Raw genomic sequence first — 21,071 nt, 5'->3', positions numbered from 1 at the left:
ACTGATTTACTCTAAAAACCTTTAATTCTACAACCCTTAACTGTCGCTGCCAAATTGCGTGGCAACAGAAATTTCCTGATTCTTGTCGCTGCCAAATAGCGTGGCAACAGGAGTTTTCCTTTAATCTACTTTCATGCCTAGAAAAGGGGGCAAAAGGTCCCAAATTAAAAAGATTAAATTTCAGATTAAACAAACCATTCAATTTAATCAAGATCCTTTTCCATTATTTCTCAAATTAAAGGAAATTCAAGATAATAAAATTCGCACTCCATATAAATTAATCCCTTTGGATTTAAAAATAGATTTTCCAAATTTTGATTTAATAAACAAATCTGACCCTCGTTATAAAACATATAAAATTCGTTTTCTTTTCGGACTGGATTAATCGCACAACCTGGTCCAAATCCCGGGTAAATTACTTGAATGTTTTGACCCAAAAACGGACGAACTAACTAACTTTTGACAGAACGTGACATAAATTTTTGGGAATCTGTTCGTTTCCCTGATTTGGTGAATTCTGACGGAGATTATTATTATATATACGCCTGCGACATTCTTCTAATGTATGCCCGGATTTTTTACAATATCTGCATATTATTGTTGAATTTAAATTTTGATTATTTGTGTTTTGCTGTATACCTGAAGTTATTGGTTGTTTATTATTATTATTATTATTATTATTAATATTGTTCTGCGGATAGCTAGATGTATTTTGATTTCCGTTCTTACTATTTCCCTGAAATTTATTGATTTGCCAGCACTGATCTGCTGTATGGCCTTTCTTATGACAAAATTGACAGGTTACGATTTCAGCTTCTATACGTCGTGTTGATGCTCGCTTTTCACCGGGTGTATTCTCAGCAAGCACAACGCTCCTTATCATTTTAATTGTCTCTAATTCCCTTTCAGCATCGATTGCGCGACTCTCAACCTCTTCAAACGTTCCTTCTTTTGATATTATAATTTCGTTATTTAAACCACGTAAGAAGCTTGTTTTTAGGTGATTTTCAATTGAATTTCGAAATTCTGGACTTATCTGTCCTGATTCCCTTCTTTGTGCATCAAGTATTCGTTTCCCTAATTCCCGGATACGATTTGCATACGTGACTACTTTTTCGTCCTTTTTCTGATATAAATAAGCTAATCGTCCCTGAGCTTCATAAACTGTCTCCCTAGGCCCGTATTTAGTTCTCAAAAATTCTACTAATTCTTGCATTTTATTGAAAGTTTTCCCGAGAATTGATCTATGTGCGTCCCCTTTTAATTTATTACGCACTGCACGAACTAAGTTTATTTCTTGTGTTGGCGTGATCATGCTGAGTGCCTCCTCACAACCCTCGACAAAATATACAAAAGGAATGTTTCCTCCATCAAAATTTGGTACTGCTTCTAATGCATCTCTGATTGAAAAGTGCAAATAATTACCTAGTGTTCCTTTATTTATGACCGCCATTCCTGAATTCAGTGGTCGTGAACTTTGTGATTGTTGTAACTGTTGAATTACTTGCTGTTGGTGAGCCAAGGTCCTTCGTAACTCATCGATGTCCAACTCTCTTGTCCCAGTACCCGTTGCTGTTTCCGTTTCGGAAGGTGGAGTACGTAGCGTACGATTCATCTTAGTTTAATTTTCTTTTATCACCATTTACTTTGTTCCTTTTCACACAACCTTTAGTATCCCACCGCTGTCACCAAAAATTTATGTCACGTTCTGTCAAAAGTTAGTTAGTTCGTCCGTTTTTGGGTCAAAACATTCAAGTAATTTACCCGGGATTTGGACCAGATTGTGCGATTAATCCAGTCCGAAAAGAAAACGAATTTTATATGTTTTATAACGAGGGTCAGATTTGTTTATTAAATCAAAATTTGGAAAATCTATTTTTAAATCCAAAGGGATTAATTTATATGGAGTGCGAATTTTATTATCTTGAATTTCCTTTAATTTGAGAAATAATGGAAAAGGATCTTGATTAAATTGAATGGTTTGTTTAATCTGAAATTTAATCTTTTTTATTTGGGACCTTTTGCCCCCTTTTCTAGGCATGAAAGTAGATTAAAGGAAAACTCCTGTTGCCACGCTATTTGGCAGCGACAAAAATCAGGAAATTTCTGTTGCCACGCAATTTGGCAGCGACAAGAATCAGAAAATTTCTGTTGCCACGCAATTTGGCAGCGACAGTTAAGGGTTGTGGAATTAAAGGTTTTTAGAGTAAATCAGTTTAAGAAATAGAATTTAAATCACCTTTATTCAAGGAGAATTTTCTTACAACCTTTGCTTAAGATTGATATAATTCAAATTGCAGTTAAGATCTGTCTTAAGTCAGAATTTTTAAAGACTGTTGAATTTTGAGCACTGACAACTCAATAACAACTACTGATTCCCAACAACAACTACTACTGACAACTAACAACTGACTATCGATGATTTTTCGCGCTTATTTATATTCAAGTGGCAAAAACCCCCCCGCGCGAGCTTCTCACCACTTCTTTTGTCTTTATGTCTTGGAGAAGGAGAAAGGTCTTATCACTAGATGTAATTTTATGCCCTGTGAGCCGCGGCCTGAGAATCGTCTCCCCATCAGAAATCGGATAATTAATCAATATCAATTGCATTCTTGGCTATTTTAAGATTGATTGAATTGAATTTTGTTCGCACGTAACAGGTTATTCCTTTATTTATAACAAATCAAATTTTTAGTTGTTGTTGTTAAAAAATACATACGAGTTGGATGACAAAGCCACCAGGATTTTGATTGGTTCTAAATTAAAAGGAAAAGCTTTCAGCTGGTATCACTCGAAAGTGGGACATTTCGAGATGAGCACAGAGGAACTATTAACGGCTAGGGCATCCATGATCGACCAACGGCCCGGAAAATTGGAACTTAGAAGACAATTCGAAGCACGTGAGTGGCGAAAGAGTGAGACCTTCAACGATTACTGCTACCAGAAGCTCTCCAAACTCGCCAATGGATAATCACTAATTAGGAATTGCTTCATACGCAAGGATTTTTCGATAATTCGCCAAGAGATAAGCGGAAAACCGAAATCTAAGCCACAATCGGAAGAAAACTCCACCAATCAAATCATCCTAAAGATTAAACCCGCCTCTTTAATTTCCTATAAAAACCGCGACTCTACCTACTTCGAGACACTTCCAGTCTGAAGCAGTTTCCGTTTTCATCGTACTTTGAGTACACAGTATCATCACCGCCGTCTCGACACGTTGCCTCCTTTTAAACTAAATTCTGTGTTTAAAAATTCTATCCATCGCTGAGTGTAAAGTTTTTCGATCCTTTCACGTTAAGCTATAGTTTAGCTTATAACTCTTTTATATAACATATATTACCATCAAATAAGTACCTATCTACAGTAACCAAAAAATAAACAATTTATTTTAGAAAAATTGTGCTATAGAAATGTTGATACTAAAGATTACGAAATATTCAATTGTTATTTTACACACACAAATGTAAGGAAATAATATTTTTTAACATATACAAATATTTATATATGTAGGTGGCATAGGAGCGTTGATGGTGAAAATAGGATTAATTGGAGTTATAGGATAAATAGGCGTTAAAATACGTCCATTTAGACTAAAATCACCGGTTTTCAATAGTTCTTATTGAAGAGCGTACTTATAAGTAATGTATTAATTTTATATAATATAACATAAGACATATATAACTACAACTAATAATGTGTGCTTTTCATTTAGCGACTCCAGTCGACACAAGCGTCATTCTGTCTCTTTTCAACATCTAGTGAGCAACAAAGACAGAGTGACGCTTGTGTCAACTTGTGTCGTTAACTGATGGAAAGTACCTAATATAGACGAAGTGCGAATGTTGTGAGATACCTAAAAATATTGACAAATCTACTGCGAGTTGAGACCCGAATACGAGCGACTCAAGATTGAAAAGTAGATGCAAGGTGTCTACAATGTATTTTACTCTTAGATCAACGCTGCTTTCAATGCTGAATTCGACAGATTTCCATGGTCATGACGAAGCGCGCGAAGAGTTGCAAATCTCAATATATCGTCTCTGACAACACGCATATCTTAATGACGTCTTAAAAAAGACGTCTTTAAGACATTACCAAAAAAAGTCTATAAGACATCTTAGAAAAATAATTGTCTGAAAAATAAAAGTCTTAATAAAGACTTTATTAGAGTGACGTTTTTATGACATCTTAGAAAGACGTCTTTAAGACTTTGTTAGAAAGACGTCTAAAAGTCTTTTGTCTTTTATGAGACTTTTTTTGGAACACACAAATATTTACATTATCGACTAAAATACATATAACGTGACAATTTGTACATAACATGGCCGTTAGATGGCATCCGACGGGATGCCGTTTCTCGTACGTAAAATATGATAAACGGTATATAAGTATATAAGAACTATAAGATATATAAATCACGGTTTGGCACAATTTAATTATATCAGTTATATGTGGAGTTTACTCTTATAATAAAGTGGCATCCTTTTAGATTGATATTATAATTATTATAAGCAACGTTAGCTCTTTTTTATATTTTTCTTCTTGTTAACGCATTTTCCTATTATTAATTTTTATTTTACAATATATCTAAAAGTGGTCCAAAGTAAAACGTCTCTGAGATGTTTCAAAAACATAAATTGAGGACATAAGACGTCTTAAAGACGTCATAATGACATCTTTGATAGTTTTATAAAATATCATAAAATATATAACATTTTTTCAGACGTCTTTGAGACGTCATAATGTTTTCTAGGATGCTATGCGCACTGAGATATAAGTACACTGGAGTGTGCACTGCCATGTTAAATTGGGAGATAGACAGTTAAATTGGGATCTTTATCTTTCTCTATATTGTACAAGACGCATGTGTATATTACTGAGAGTCAACTAGTTGTCTTTGTCAAACAAGTTTTATAACAAAGACAGCAAGCCCAATGATTTATCTCTTTCTCGGCTCGCGCCAGCCAAGCTAGTGCACACTCCAGTACACTTATATCTCGATCAGGCTCTGCGAATCGGTTACGTGATCGATAAGCGAACGACTGGACGCTGAGGGATGCGCTATTTGTACCCCTCTGCTTTCGAGAAATTTCTGTGACGTTTTGTTCATGACTATAACATTCTTCTAGATCTAAACGGTTATTAGAACGCAACAGCTATTTTAATGCTAGAGATGTTTGTCAAAACGCTTGTTTCTTATTGTCACCTTCCTTTGTCTTATTCGTTAAAGAAAGCGTGTATATTGACAATTAACATGGTAGAGACAATGGAAGGTGATGTTGCCAATTGAACGATACATCGTCAAATTTAAATAGTATCTTCTTAATATTAACAATCTGAGACATGTGTAAGTCATGATTTCGAGCATACCGCCCGCCTCATCAAGCGCTGACGACGTGTTCAATCGATCGATTGCGACTGCGCCATGCATGATTAATGCTTGCTTCACATGTTATATATCCTAACGCAGTGAACTATATATACCATACTGGAATGAACTCTACTCTAGAAGTCTAGAGTAAGAAGTCTAGAGTTTAAGAAAAAAACTGTACGAATAAGAAAGAGAATTGTGGCCAACCCGTCCTTTTCTGTTGCTGTACTTTTTGACAACAATTAAATTGACCAATCAAAAGCTCGCTAAACAGAGACAGAAATGGCCGCAAAGCTATCAGTCTTTTTCTTCTTGTAGTCCGGCCGCTAGCATCCCTTACGGAAAGAAACTACAGCCAGTAAATATTACACTTGTGTAGTTACTACAGGACCACCTGTAGTTATCACAGAAAGGAACACAATAATCTGTAGTTATTACACGCTGTAATTACTTAGTGCGTAAAATCCCTGTAATATGGAATACACGTCTAATCATGAAGGGTGAAATCCACTACACGTGTAATCCACTATATATGTAATATACTACACGTGTGGTAAGTGACTTGTGTAGTAGACTACACGTGTAATCCATTATATGTGTAATATACTACACGTGTGGTAAGTGACTTGTGTAGTAGACTACACATGTAATCTACAAAATGTGTAATACACTACTACACATGTGTATTAAACGTAATGCTACCAGTAATCCATAAAATTTGAAATAGCGAGTCTTATCATATATGGAGGGGTAAAAACCACAGTGGTGTAAGTCAAATTTTTAAAAATATTTTCTCGTGTGCATAGATGCAATTTATATATTGTACAGATTGGATCTATGCACACGAGAAAATATTTTTAAAAATTTGAGTTACACCACTGTGGTTTTTACCCCTCCACCTCCATATATAGTATACTTTTACTTCAATGCAGCTGTATATATATAAATTATTTCTATAAATATTGTTTGAAATTTATTAGATTTAATGTATCACTTTTTAACCACATTTTATTATTTTTTAATTTCATATTTTATAAGTAATTTCATAATGAGCCGGCACTGGTTTCTGACATTCACCCGACTTTAAGAAATATTATATCATATATCCAATTTAAAATTTTATTACTCTTTTTAAACTGAATTTGTTTCTTAAGATGATTTTTGAAAAATTATATATTTGTGCTGGTTATGACACATGTAGACTATATATAACACTTACATCAAATTAAAAAGTAGTCTACCACGTAAGGCAGTTGGCTCACGATCCAGAGGTCCCGAGGTCCCGAGTTCGAATCCCACCAAGATAAGTGTGTTTTTCAAATACAAGAAAATATTTATAATCATAGACTGCATCTTAAGAAACAAATTTAGTTATAAAAAAGTAATAAAACTAAGAAAAAAATAATTTTTTTTATGCCGGGTGAATATCGGAAATCAGTGTCCTCTAGTATTAAGAGGACTATAATCTTGTAGTCCTGTAATCCTGTAATATTTTCCTGTAATCCGAGCGTATAGTACGAAAATATTACAGTATATTACAATACTTCAGTCTGTAATTTTGTGTAATACTTTTATGTAGTTCCTGTAATATAATTTTCTGTAATCCGCTGTAGTTTCTTTCCGTAAGGGATAAGAGTTCACATTCCAGTATAATATACAGTTATAGTATAAGTTTACTGGCCTAACTTCTTGCGGCTTCGCGGCGACACGTGGTTCTTTTTAATATCATAATCGAGAATTTATATAGTGTTATTAGTGCGATCTTTCGGAAGCTTTGGTGCTCGACGGTCGATAGCGGCACCAATTTTACGACTATTCGGTCATATCATATCAGTTGAGGCAGTCTTGATGATGATTACCTGGATGCAGTCATCTTCATTGGGGTGCATCTTAACCACGCGAGCAAGTAGCCATCGGCTTGACGGGATCACCTCGTTCCGCATGAGGCATAGTTGGCCCTCTTGAATGTCGGGGCTGTTCTTCTACCACTTTGCCCTTGGTTGTAGCCTCTGCAGATATTCGTGTGATCAGAGATAGTCGCGCATCTGTTGGAAGAGCCTCCAGCGGTTCAGGCGGTTAGTGGGTACGTTGCTCGACAATGGTTCGGACAGTGCCTTCAACAGAGCTCCAATAAAGAAATGTCCTGGTGTGAGTGCCTCCAAGTCCTCCAGATCGTCCGCAATCACTTGCAGTGGCCTGTAGTTGAAGCATGCCTCTACCTTGTCAAGGAACATAGCTATATGTGCTGCCTCGCCAATGACATACCAAAAGTTGAGCTTCATTAATTTACCGGCTGTCTCTCAAATGTCGCCAAAGTGTTGTGATGTCGGGGGATTGAATCGTCACTCAACTCCCTCTTGGGCGACCTTGTCCACGATGTTTCGTGTCTTTGCGCTGGCGACTCGGAACACGTTCCGGAGCGGTGCATAAGCTCCGATAAAGTTTGTACCGCAGTCGCTGCGCATTGTTCTGCAAGCCTCGGTGGGACACGAACTTGCAGAATGTTGCCACGAATGCGTCTGCGGTGTAGTCCGAAACAGCCTCCAGGTAGACAGCTCTTGTGGCCAAGCAAACAAATACCGCAAACCCCATGCGGTTTCTTTGTCATGGGAGTCACGGGAGTCATGCGCAGTGCGACAGGTCTGGCGTAGTCCACACCGAAAAAGGGCCGCCCAAAGTGATTCTTTTGTGATAGGTCATCCATTAATAACTGAGAGGATACCCCCCGCCATCGCGCACATGTGACGCATTCGCGGATGCGTTGCGTCATCATTAGCCTGCCGCATGAGACCCAGAACTACTGTCTTAGCGGTTCCAACGTCAACTGTAGAGCGTTCGACGATGGTATGCGTTTACGCACAGTGTGGTAAAGTAGGACTGCGGAGGCAGTATGGTTGGATGCCGCTCGTCAAAGCCCAGAAGAGAGTGCTTTAGCCAGCCAACTCGCATGATGCCATTCGAGTCCAGAAATGGTGTCAGTTTGTTGAGTTGTCCGCGGATGCAGTTGACCTTGCCCTCCTACAACAATCTTACCTCCGGAATGTATGCCTATCTCTGGCTGACGCGGAACCACCGCTTTTGTGCTTCTCAAATCTCGTCGATCGAGAATGGTTACCGGTAGTGCCGCGTCTTTAACCATCGGAGAGCCCAGACTACGATTCTCAATATTCGGTGTAGTAACGAGAGCCGTGTAAACTCTGCTGTCTGCTCGTCAGACTCCACTTTGGTGACGTAGAAGGTGGATCTCGTCTCAGGTAGTTGGTCCAGAAACTGGAAGAAAGGTTTCATTGTGTTCACGGATCTGCTGCCGATGCCATCCATGAAGGACCATACCATCAGTGATTGTGTTCGAGTAGGCCACCAGGTGTGAGCTCTTGGGAAGTACAATCGGCGGGATTCTTGTTGTCCCTTACTTGGTGCCATCGTGCACTAGGCAGTGTTCTTTGTACCTAGGTAACTCGATTGCCAGCGTAAGTTTTCCAACAACCGGGGAGACCCTAAATCCAACTCAGCATGACCGTTGAATCTGTCCACAGGACAGATGTCCTGACATCTGTCTCGGACGTGTGCAACAAGTTTCGTCAGGAGAATGGTCGCACATAACTCGAGTCTTGACAATGAGAGATGCTTGATCGAGGCGACTCTGGTCTTTGCCGTTACCAGTGATGTTGTGGTATCTCCGGTTTCGTTTCTGGCACGCAAGTAGACCACGGCAGCATACGCTATCTCCGAAATCTGCAAAATCGTGAAGCTACATGTGGATTGCGGTGGTGCGGAGCAAAACCTCTTCAGCTGTAAAAGTTCTTTCTGGAATTGCCGCCACGCTGCCGCATCCGCCTCATCAAAAGGATCATCCCAGTCTAGTTGGCGCAACCAGGTCGTCTAAAAAATAATCTTTGCGCGTACCATCACTGAAGCAAGCTATTCAAGTGGATTGAACAGTTTAGCTGTTTGGGAGAAGATGGAGCACTTCGTGATCGGCACTTGAATATTTTTTTGGATGACAAATGAGTATTCGTCGTCATACGGACGCCATTGCAGATCAAGGATGCAGTGGCTCTTGAGCGGCTGTAGTGCATGGCTCGCGGGCTGCTATCTGTCTTCTAGTGGAACACCCTGCAGAATTTTCTCGTGTCTGACAGACCATTTTTGCAGGGGAAAACCGTCCTGCACAAGTCGGTCAATTGCCTGCAAATGTTGCGGCTTTTGGCCAAAGAGTTTGCCCCTGCGAGAATGTCATCCACATAGGCGTCTTATTTAAGTATCCAGAGTTTGAGTACTGCAGCTCCTTGTGGATACGCGCCCTCTTCGTCGTGTGCCAACTGATGCAGCGTTCGAATCATGTACGGAGCGTACGCTAAACCATATGTGACTGTATTTAATCGATATTTTTTTGTAGCTTTACCTGGCTGGTCACACGATACGCTGCAGATCGCGGTCCTCGGGATCCAACAACTATAGGTACATTTTCTCAGTGTCTGAGCTATAACGAGTTGATATCGTCTCCACCTCATAACGACATCCGAGATGGCCGGTAGCAGGTTCGGTCCTACTGCAAGATGTCTGTTGAGATTTGCCGTTCATTCTCAGCGAACCGTTGAAGACGACTCTCAACTTGGTTGTGGTGCTGGACTTGTTGAGAGCCCCATGACGCGAGAGGAAGTAGCCACATTGATCTTCGCTAAGTAGTTCGACAAAGGTCATGTGACCCAGTGCCTCGTATTTTTTCACGAATACTTGGTACTTGTAACGTCCCGAGCGAAACGTCTTTCCATCGAGCGCAAATATCGAGTTGCAGCGTATCGGGATTCTTTGTGGTTCTGACGAATCCGCCGTGAGTTAAGACCCGAATACGAGCAACTCAAAATTGGAAATATACGACACAATATTAAGACGAACACTTATATAATTTTACTCTTAAATGAGATATATACAGATTATGTACAAGATATTTATATTCCATTTAGCGAGAGAATATCCACGGATCGAGCGAAATCTTGTTCGTTTTGCACAGGTCTCCGTCCACAGAACGTCTATTTACGAACAGTACGCCACGCTCTGGGGACTTTATCCCAACTTTGTCCGCTTATGCTGCAGATCGTGGATATTCTCTCGTTGAATACAGTATACAATGTAATTTTATTTTTAGATCGGCATTACTTTTAATGCTGAATTCGACAGATTTCGACGGCTACGACGAAACACGCGAAGAGTTGTGAATCTAGATATATCGTGCTATGCGAAAAATCTGCAGTTATGTGATCCATAAGCGAACGACTGCGCGCGGGCGCTAAGGGCTGCGCTATTTACCCTCCGTTTTCGAGACATTTCTATGCTGTTTTGTTCGTGGCAAAAATATTCTTCTAGGCGTCTTGGCGGTTATTAAGATAAAACAGCTGTTTTGATGCTAAATCGAGATGTTTATCAAAACACCTGTTTTTTTCTTGTCGTCATCTTTCTTGTCTCGTTCGCTCGTTATACAAAGTGTGTTTTGTTGACAATTACTGTGGTAGAGACAAGGGGGGGGGGTGATGTTATCGATTTAATGATAAATTGTCCAAATAATATCTTAAATTTAATGCTAATAATCTGCGACAGATATCATTACTTCATATACGCTAAGCCCTTTTTAAGATTACTTAAAAACTATTAAAGATAACTCAACTCAGTTTTTACGGAGTTGTAATGCTAAATGTTTGTTATAACGTTTTTTTAACAAATTTCATAGTCAGATCTTAAGGTTTGTTTTTTATTGTTGCACATAAGACTACACTAAAACTTCCCTTCTCGCTTTTGTCAAATTTCAAACATATACCCATTTCACTTTAAGTACAGAGAGTGTACACTCAATTTAGCTGTTATCTCAGATAGTCTCAGGTTCATCTTCAGATATTTCGTAACCAATAAAACGAGTCGTTGAGTCGTAGCATCTGAAGATAAACATGAAACGATCTTAAATATGAGTACCGCTCCAAATCTTCAATTTAACGTATTAACTCTATGACTGCGTTTACACGGCACCGTTAATCGGGTTTTATAACATCGGTAGTTCTTAGGCCGGTCAATCACAGCTATTCCATTCTTCTGAAGAATGATTACGATTGGTCTTCCTGACAACTACCGATGTTATAAAACCCGATTAACGGTGTCATGTAAACGTAGTCTATGACACCTTGAACTACACTGTCGCTTTGTGTGTTAGGTTAGGGATTCAGCAGCTAGTAATTCCACTGATGTCCGTTAAGTTATAATATTTAATAGGCTAGATATCGTGATGTTCTATATTGTCCCACTATCTAACAACATTTGCACTTTCTCTACAAATTTGTAAATTATTTAACATGACGTACATATAACTGAATTGATAAAATTTTGTTGACCTATGTTGGGACGTGTGGGATGTTTGGAATAAAAGGTGTGGATTGAGGGAATGGAGATGAGTAATAATATATTTGGGTGTATAAGTGTTACGTCCTGTGGACTCCACGATTCCCTTCTTTCATAAGGACCTTTCGTGGGAACATTTCGTAAGAAATTTTCCTAGTAAAAATTATCTTTAGGATAAGAACCAGAGCGGTATTTGTCAATCGGCAAGCTGGTCATTTCCTCATATTTTTATAGGTGTAAAATCAAAGAGACGAATTTCTCAGACAAAATTAAGCAGAATCTATTTGTCAAAACTGCTCGCACCGGTCGATAATAACATTAAGCCGCCATAAATCAAGGGGTTGTCATGGAAATTTTGTGAGAAGCCCTTCAACTTAGATGATAACAGACTAACGCAAAAAAACTGAGAATTTCATCTATTGACATTGGTTCGGATCTAATATCTCGATTCGTGATAATAAAATTGTTACGTCCAATCCCGGGATTAGGATAAGAAAATCTGGGAAGCGAAGGAAAGGCTAACCAGAGGGGTCGGGGTAAGGAAGGACGCAACTCGAAGCTTAAGAATACTGCTCGCAGGTACGCGGTCTGCGGCGCGTGGCGCGAGCCCGAACGCACTTTTATGACTCAGGAAGGGTCAACGTCTGTAGGGACGCTAAGACGCCTTCCGTGAGCGGTGCGATCGTCGGTCCTCTTTCGAGTCAAGGAATTTAATCCCTTTAACTCGGGATCGGACCTCATGCAATTTCGAGAGGGAGATGAGTAGGGGAGGTCTTAGATTAGAATGAATGGAGATGCTTCTAACATAAATACTTAATTTTATTTGACATAGGTAAGATGTTATTTAGTATATAAAAAAAAATAATAATAATTAACTATAGACTATATAGGCATTAATAAAATGTGTATGTGTATACAATAAAACAAAGGAGAGTTGTGTAAACGGTTGTTGTACATTATGCGGATTCTGGACGATTTGCGTGGTTACATTTAATGAAATTCTCTATTGAGGCGAAACATATGAGAATTAAAATAAATAAAGTGTATTTTATAATTGCTATTCCAAGGTTATCATCTCGGGTTGGTCTATTTCTTCGAGATTTATAACGGTCGAGGCGGTTGACGGGGCCGGAGACGGAGTTCGGGAAGAGGAGGGGGAGTCGGGAGGTTCGAGGAGGGCGACCGGATCGCGGTTGACGGGGACCACGCGAAATGGGGCCACCCGACAAACCGGACGATAAGGTGCGGGGGAAAACCGAGATGGGAGGATAATGGGGCGAGATCGTATGACGGGACGACACTGTTGTGAGGAACAGGGTTCCTCTGAGAAGGCTGGTAGAGGCGGTGGAGTGGCGAGACGCGAAGCACCGGGCTGTGTGGAACAAGGTTCTTCCGGTTCCCTGCGCGCCCGCTTGTGGCGACGTCTCCCGTGTTTCGCGGCGTTTCACGACTTCTTATTGGTGGGACCGGCCGAATCCATACTTGTCGCTGATCGAATAGCTGGTTCTTTTGAAATAGCTGGCTCTCCTTGGGTCCTGTGGATAGGCTCTCGTTGGCACTCGATGGGTTTAAGTTCACGCACAGAATTTAACTTAAACTCAAGATGAAATTTGAATCTGGCGCAGTAAATTGAAAGGAGGCGAGGCGACGAGATGATCTGGCTGAAGAGGAGCTGGCCAAGAGGGCAAGTCCTGCGATGTCGCGATTTATATAGGAAAGTTCTAAGGATGGGAAGGGTGAATTGCGTGTGGGATATGTCAGGTTTTCATTTTGGGAACTTCTGGTTGGCGGGATGTTTCTAATTTTTGTCTGAAGGATTTCTTATTGGGCGAGATGTTTCTCACCCAAGAGCTAGATTCTTAAGTCTTTGCCTATCCTAGAAGCTTAGAGACGGTTATCGGTTTTTCCGGCTGTTCATTGGTAAAGCCCCCACTGTCTTATCGGGGTGCAACCCAGCGATTCTTCCAGTGACTCATTTGTTTTTGACTATTGCCGATCTTCACCTTTTTATTAGGGGTCCTTATTTATCTCGCGACCCTCTTCTTATGTTAACAGACGATCCATACCTCTCGATCTTAAGTGCAAACAGAAACTTCCACCATGTGTATTTTAGAACACGTCTTAGGCTTTGTTTTCTGTTTGTCGGAAACATCGTACGAGCAACCCTCGATCGATGCAATAAAGATCTTTACCAATTTTATCTGCGACTAAGGCCCCTTTCGCGCGTCATGTCGCCGGGTGGGCCAGACAACTGATAGAGTTCGTCTGGGAGGTCGCTTTTAGTTCCTCGAGCAAATAGGCAGTTTGATCGTAAAAAAAAAGGAATGCGAGGAGATCAAACCTCGCTTGCCGATCGATAACCGTCTGCGCTTAGTTTACTTATCTTAAACCTAGGGCTATCTTAGGTACCTAAGAATTCTCGCGAAAAAGGGGAATCGTGGAGTCTGCAGGACGTAACAAAATATTCGTTTAACTTAATACTCTAACGAGCGATAACTGACAAAAAGTTCCGTGAAAAAAACAAACCGAATCACCAAAAATCGAGACATTTTTCCACGATAAAACCGTATATAAATCGCGACTCTACGTACTTGGAGACACTTATAGTTCCAGACTGCACAAGTGCAGACCGTCGACAGATTTTTCCGAACCATAGCCAGTCAAAATTTGTTATTTGCGAGTAGTATCTATCGCGGTTTAGAGACTGTGCGTGTGTGAAAATCAGCGCTTCCTGCCATCCACCAAATCCGCAAATCGACTCCGACTGCCCGGCGGTGCCATACCTAAGCGCCTGTTCGATATCGAAGCGAATCTAATCATCTGTTCCACTAAAAGTATGTAAAGTTTGTTAATTACCGACCGTCGCCAAATCTATACTAATATATAAAATTCTTACGGGTGTGTTTGAACGTTATTAACTTAAAAACTATTGGACCGATTTTGAAAAAAAAACTTATACCGTTCCTTGAAATCTCAGGAGTGCTATAGGGCAATTTAATTTGGCGGTTCTTTTTTTAAAAAAGTTATCTTTTTTAATTTATAGAATACTTAATTATAGTGTTTTTTAAATTTCTTAATGTAATCTAAATGCACTTGCAATTTATTTTGGTTGGTCTTTTTTTATTTTTAAAACTGATCGTTTCCAAATTAATTATCACTCATCTGTATATATAAGTGTCGAATGTCTGTCTGTCTGTCTGACTGCGAACTACTCATTCATTAATGGGCCGATTCTCTTGCAAAAGGTGTCAAAATTTTTCTAATTTCTCGGGGATGGCGGCGATAAGGTTCGATTTTTGTTTTACCGATTTTCTTGACACCGGGGCCAAAATTTTTCTAATTTTTGGGGGATTGTGACGATGGGTTTAATTTCTTTAAGAAAAAGCTTTGTTTTTGTGAAAAACTTTAGCACCGGTTTCAAGAAATTAAACCCACTGTCGCAATCCCCGAAAAATTAGAAAAATTTTAGAACCGGTTTCAAGAAAATCGGTCATTTAATGCGTCTTTTTGGATTATCCTCAACGGATGGAATACATAGGTACACACATACAAACATACTCGGGAATGGCAACGATGGGTTAAATTTTTTTCTAAACCGATTTTCTTGAAAACAGGGTCTAAATTTTTCTAATTTTCGGGGATTGCGACGATGGGTTTAAATTTTATTTAAAAGAAAAAGCTTTGTTTTTGTGAAAAACTAGCACCGGTTTTAAGAAAATCGGTTCTGAGTCTGACCGCAAACTACTCATTCATTAATGGACTGATTCTCTTGAAACCGGTGTTAAAATTTTTCTAATTTTTCGGGGATGGCTAACATGGAGTTCGATTTTTTGTTTTACCGATTTTCTTGAAACCGAGGCCAAAATTTTTCTAATTTTTTAGGGATTGCGACGATGGGTTAAATTTTTTTAAAGAGGAAGTTTTGTTTTTGTGACAAACTTTAGCACCGGTTTCAAAAAAACCAATTCTCTTGAAACCGGTGTCAAAATTTTTCTAATTTCTCGGGGACGGCGACGATGGGTTAAATTTTTTTTCTAAATCGATCAATAATACTCATCTTTTAATAATTTTCTATTAAAAAAAAATTTAAAGATTAGAACTTATGAACTCGATATTTCACTTACCGATTACCGATTTTATCCCTTGGTTTTCCAGGGCGTTTTTTAAGTAAAAAATCGAGGTTCGTGTACATCACGAGCAAACAATCTCGAAATTCCCCAAAAAACGCCCGGGAAAACCAAGGGATGATGTCGCTGATCGGTAAGTGAAATATCGGAAAAGCGGAAATGACTCAATAGTGTGAAACTCGAGTAGAAAAAGACCGGTTACGACATGTTCAATCAAGGAAAACATTTATGCGGTCCGATTTGAAATTAGAGGCATTTAGTTATGATTCAAATTACGAATATCAATTTCATCCGAGAGTAATAATTCGGAAAATGGGTGCAATATGTGATCATTGTCAAGCAAAAAAGTTTAAAACTTAAGCACCTGGAATGTGTTGTTCAAGCGGAAAAGTTAAACTACCGCCTTTAAATCAACCACCCGACACACTCCTTATGTTTGTCCACAATAAGGATATTGAAACACAAATGAAGTCGTTTGAAGAAAAACGACGCCCGGGCGAAGCCCGGGTAACCAGCTAGTCGCTATATATTCGGATTAACTATAAAATTATAAGTCACAACTATTCCATTCCTGTCACAAATAATCTTATAATTAGCTTTCTCCGCTCAAGATTTTAACAAGTCCTCTCGAAATTGCTCTAGCATTAGGCCCTAAGCAGAATGGCTGTCTTATAACCTTAAGGCAGTGTTTTATGCCTTACTGTACAGTATTTGTGTTATGTAACGCACAATACTGTGCGTTACGTTACATAAGACAAAGACTTAAGGCATAAAACACTGCCTTAAGGTTATAAGACAGCCATTCTGCTTAGGCCCTTATTCGCTCAGAGTAATTGTCGGATCCTTTGCCTTAACGCGCTCAAGGTACTCCTTTACCTCCTGTCAATTCTCTATTCTCCCACTTAATTACTTTAGCGTTATTCGCTCAGAGTAATTAAGAATCCTCCTTGTCCTAGCGATATTCGCTCAGGATCTCCTGTCAATCCGCTGTTTCTTCCTTACAGTTATTCTCCCACTTAATTGCTTTAGCGTTATCCGCTCGGAGTAATTAAGAATCCTTTTCCTAGATGGTATGGAAAAATATGTTTACGATGTTTACGATACCCACTGTCGCCTGGTATTTGATATGTGCTGTGTATATCCTGATGCTAGTTTTATTATTCTTGGTAATTACAATTTACCAAATATTTTATGGTATCACAACTATTCCTCATTAACTTATACTCCTATAAATGGTTCCCATCCAAAACAGGCTGATGTAGTTGCCGAATATTTCAATCTTTGCCATTTTTGTCAACATAACACGTTGAAAAATACTCTGGGATATGAGCTTGACCTCATTTTCTCATCTTTTAAGAGCCTCCGTGTATCTGCTGCCTATGAGCCTCTTATTCCTTGTGATACACATCATCCTCCACTCACATATACCTTGCCATTTTCAGGCACAGCTTGCCGCTCTGTAAAAACTGCACGTAAACTTTGCTTTGAGCGAGCCGACTATTCAGCCATTACGAACTATCTTAACCAGATTAACTAGGATACTGCTTTAGAGAAACTTTCAGTTAATGAAGCAGTTAAATTCTTATATTATCACCTGAACACCGCAATTGCTGCGTTTGTTCCTTCTCATCCCATTTTTTAATCCTCTTATCCAGTTTGGTTCACAAGAGAGTTGATTTCTCTTATAAAGGCAAAAAAATCGGCCCATTTAAAATATAAGAATACACAAACTTACTCCGACTATTTAACCTTCTCTCACCTTAGAGCAGAATGCAAATCATTATCTGTTGCATGTTGGACAAATTTTATTAATAAAACTGAAAGCACCATAACAGATAACACAAAACTTTTTTTGAGATTTATAAAAAACGTTAGGATCTTCAGAACCTCATACCTCTTTCATTTTACATAATGATCACCTTGTGCAGGATAATGAGACTATCGCAAACTGCTTTGCTGATTACTTTGAATCTGTCTACTCCGGTGACGATGAAGTTAATATTGAACCTGAAATAGATCCTAACTTGACTCACTCTCTGAATCTCCTCTTCTTGGATATATCTATAGAAGAGGTATACGATGAAATTAATAATCTCTCGCCAAATTGTATCGACGCGACGCAACGGTGCGGATGGTATTCCTCCGTCATTTTTCAAATCAAGTATTTTTATAGCATCGCAGTTTTTATGGCTAATATTTAACAAATCGCTAAAAATGGGCTCATTTCCTACATCTTGGAAACAATGTCTTATCTCTCCAATTTTTAAAGGAGGTGAACGCCAATTTGTTACAAACTACCGTCCTATTTGTAAGCAAAGCATAATGCCTAAGATCTTTGACAGCATTGTGGCTCGCAATCTACGACTACAAATCTTGTAAATTACTAGAGGAAAGACCCCGATTATGAGATACTACATCTATTTTGTGTGATTGCCGGAAGTCTATGGGCAGAATTGAAAAATATAGTAGGTCATTTTGAAGGGAATTTAATAAGCTTTAAGATCCTGAAATGTAAAATTTAATTTAAATATTGATTTTTCTAAAAATTAGAAAAATGTAAAAAATAAGCTTTCAAAAAAATCGAAAAAGTGTGCTCCTAATATGAGAGACCTCGGGAAATCGCTAATAAAGTGCAAAATACATCATATTGCAATTAAAAAACTTTATTTAAAGTTTTTGAAAGACAAATGTAATGGAGAAGCATATTTGCAACAATCGTAAATTCATTTATACTCAATATTGTACCTAATCTTCCCCCTCCACCCTTTCCCCTCAAATCAAGGTCAGCACAGTCTTATAAATTCGTATAAACCTTCCCTTAACGTTAATATAGTATTTTCTCTTCTTTTATTACTATACAATAACTTTCATACTCCAGCAACCCAGGAGTACCCTGAGTATCTCATGTTACGAGCACCACGCCTTGCGGTTTCGCGATCACCAAATCTAATCTCTACAATTGAGCAACTCAACATATCCCGTATTTTCCTATTAATACGACCTTACTCTATCACTACATGCAGAACTTATTGCCAAATATTTATTAATTATATAATAAACAAGGTTTAAAGACTCATATCCATGGCACTTGACAACATCCAATTTCACAATTTCTTTCTCTGCAACGACTACACGCACGATCAAACAATGAATTTTCCACTAAATAAGTTTTACCCCAAGGGCAATAAGTTCATGGTGGAACCAACAGATAGGGCCTATTTTAGTTTAGCAGAAACCTCGCTGTCGCATATTAGGAGCCTATCTCATAATAGGGGACTTTCCTCTATAATTTTTTTGCAACTAAGGTAAATGTCCCTATGGCCGACCATGTTCCCTCTACCGACCACTTTGACGTGAAACGTTATTTACGAGGCTGCCGATTCATCAACACGTTGATTAGTGGAGTGAAAAAATTCCGCAATTCGTGCAGTACAAAGGGATTATAACGTGCAGAGTAAATACAATAATTAGATATATTTTTTTCGCATTTCTTACCGCACGTCACCATCCACGCGTATTCTTAAGAGTGAGGTTAAGAATTGTCGGTCGCCTAAATAGTCCGTATTTCGTTCAAAATCCTTTTGTAAGGAATAATTCGAGCGCTAAATGGTTCGTTACAGTTTGATTGCCATATTCGGAAAAAAAAATTAGTCAAAAACTGTCATTTTTTTTATTTATTCGATGGTCGAGGTTAGACACAGCAAAACGCCTGCATGTCCCCAGTACCGTACACGTAAACATCAGTATATTGTCGAACACTAAAATATCTGTAAAAAATATAAATTTTGTTGTTCGATCATAAATGCTGTAGAGTTTATGATCGAAGTCTGCATACATGACAATAATTTATTCCTTGCTACGCAGATTACATTACGCAGAAATATCTATAGATTTTTGTGACTGGCGGTAAAGAAATGAGAAAAAATTTTATAATAATATAAATGGGAGCAATAATAATTGTATTTCAATATATATTCCTTATTTTTTACATATCTGATCATCTATGAATTCTCTTTATCGTTTAAGTCAGTGATAATCTCTTTGATATTGATTGTGTGATATCATCAAATTAAAATAAAATACCTATTTTCATGATTTATGTGTATTTTTTATGTTTATCATTGATTTATGTTCATTTTTATGTTTATTTTTCGTTTGAAACCTCCGCCTCGTATGCTCTGAAAAAAGGTGGTCGGTGATGGGGGCATGCCTGGTCGGAATTGGGAACAGCTGGTCGGTAGAGGGGGCACGCACTAGTGCGCCTTTATTCTTCTCTATCTAGAAAAATACTTGACGGAATGGATTGAGTCTACGATTTTTGGAAAGTGCATGGATGAAGCTATCCACCAGTATGAAACTCTTTATCGAATTTATTTTCGTCACGCTTGACAACGCCATTCTTTTGTTGGGTCGGCCTTATAGGTGTCGGCCATAGGGACATTTACCTTACTGTTGAGAGTGGATCCCAAGTTGACTCTATTTATACTGATTTTAGGAAAGCGTTTGACACTGTAAATCATACTTTCTTATTATGTAAACTGCGAACCTATGGAGTCGGAGGCTCTGTCCTATGTTGGATCGCATGCTTTCTCTCAGACAGAACTCAAATTGTTAAATATAATAACAGTATATCTAGAAATATAACTTTCTCTTCCGGTGTGCCGAAAGGTTCGCATCTTGGCCCCCTTTTATTTATTTTATTTATTAACGATATCGCTATGCATAGCATGCATATTAAATATTGCCTATTTTTATGTTGAGGTCTGTAGGTTACACCGTCATTGCGATACACGGGCATATGCGTGTGCGCCCTAAGGATACTCTGTTTTTCACGCGTGCGCCGATCTAGCTCGTTCTAGTTGTTCCGCGTTCTTCTCGCGACACATTGTTCTAGCGCGCTCTCGACGATCTTATTAAAGCACATTTCAAATATATAAGTACGTTTTCTCTCACATTCAATTCCTGCCAGCTCCTAACATCAACAGGTTATGGGCCCAGAGTTCGCAGTGAAAGTGCGAAAATCGAAGAAGCGTACGTACACGAAGTTACGGTTAAGTCCGACTGCGAGCGTCGTCGATAGAAAAAGGTTAAGATGGCTTCCCATCACGCTGTGCGAATTGAGCCATTAAATCGAGATAATTTCGACACGTGGAAAATCCAAATGGAGGCCTTGTTGGTCAAGA

General features: G+C 38.8%; 1 protein-coding gene across 2 annotated transcripts in view; it reads right to left on the bottom strand.

Annotated features, from left to right (window-relative positions):
• Positions 1-21,071, bottom strand: part of LOC139778552 (cytochrome P450 6l1-like) — a 73,232-nt gene that overhangs the window by 17,345 nt on the left and 34,816 nt on the right. The window lies entirely within an intron of this gene.

This window comes from Temnothorax nylanderi, unplaced genomic scaffold (genome assembly GCF_030848795.1).
Source record: "Temnothorax nylanderi isolate EJ_2023f unplaced genomic scaffold, tnyl_v1.0 TNYL_tig0187_pilon, whole genome shotgun sequence".
NCBI classification, from domain to species: domain Eukaryota; kingdom Metazoa; phylum Arthropoda; class Insecta; order Hymenoptera; family Formicidae; genus Temnothorax; species Temnothorax nylanderi.
This window is presented reverse-complemented; position numbering and strand designations above follow the sequence as displayed.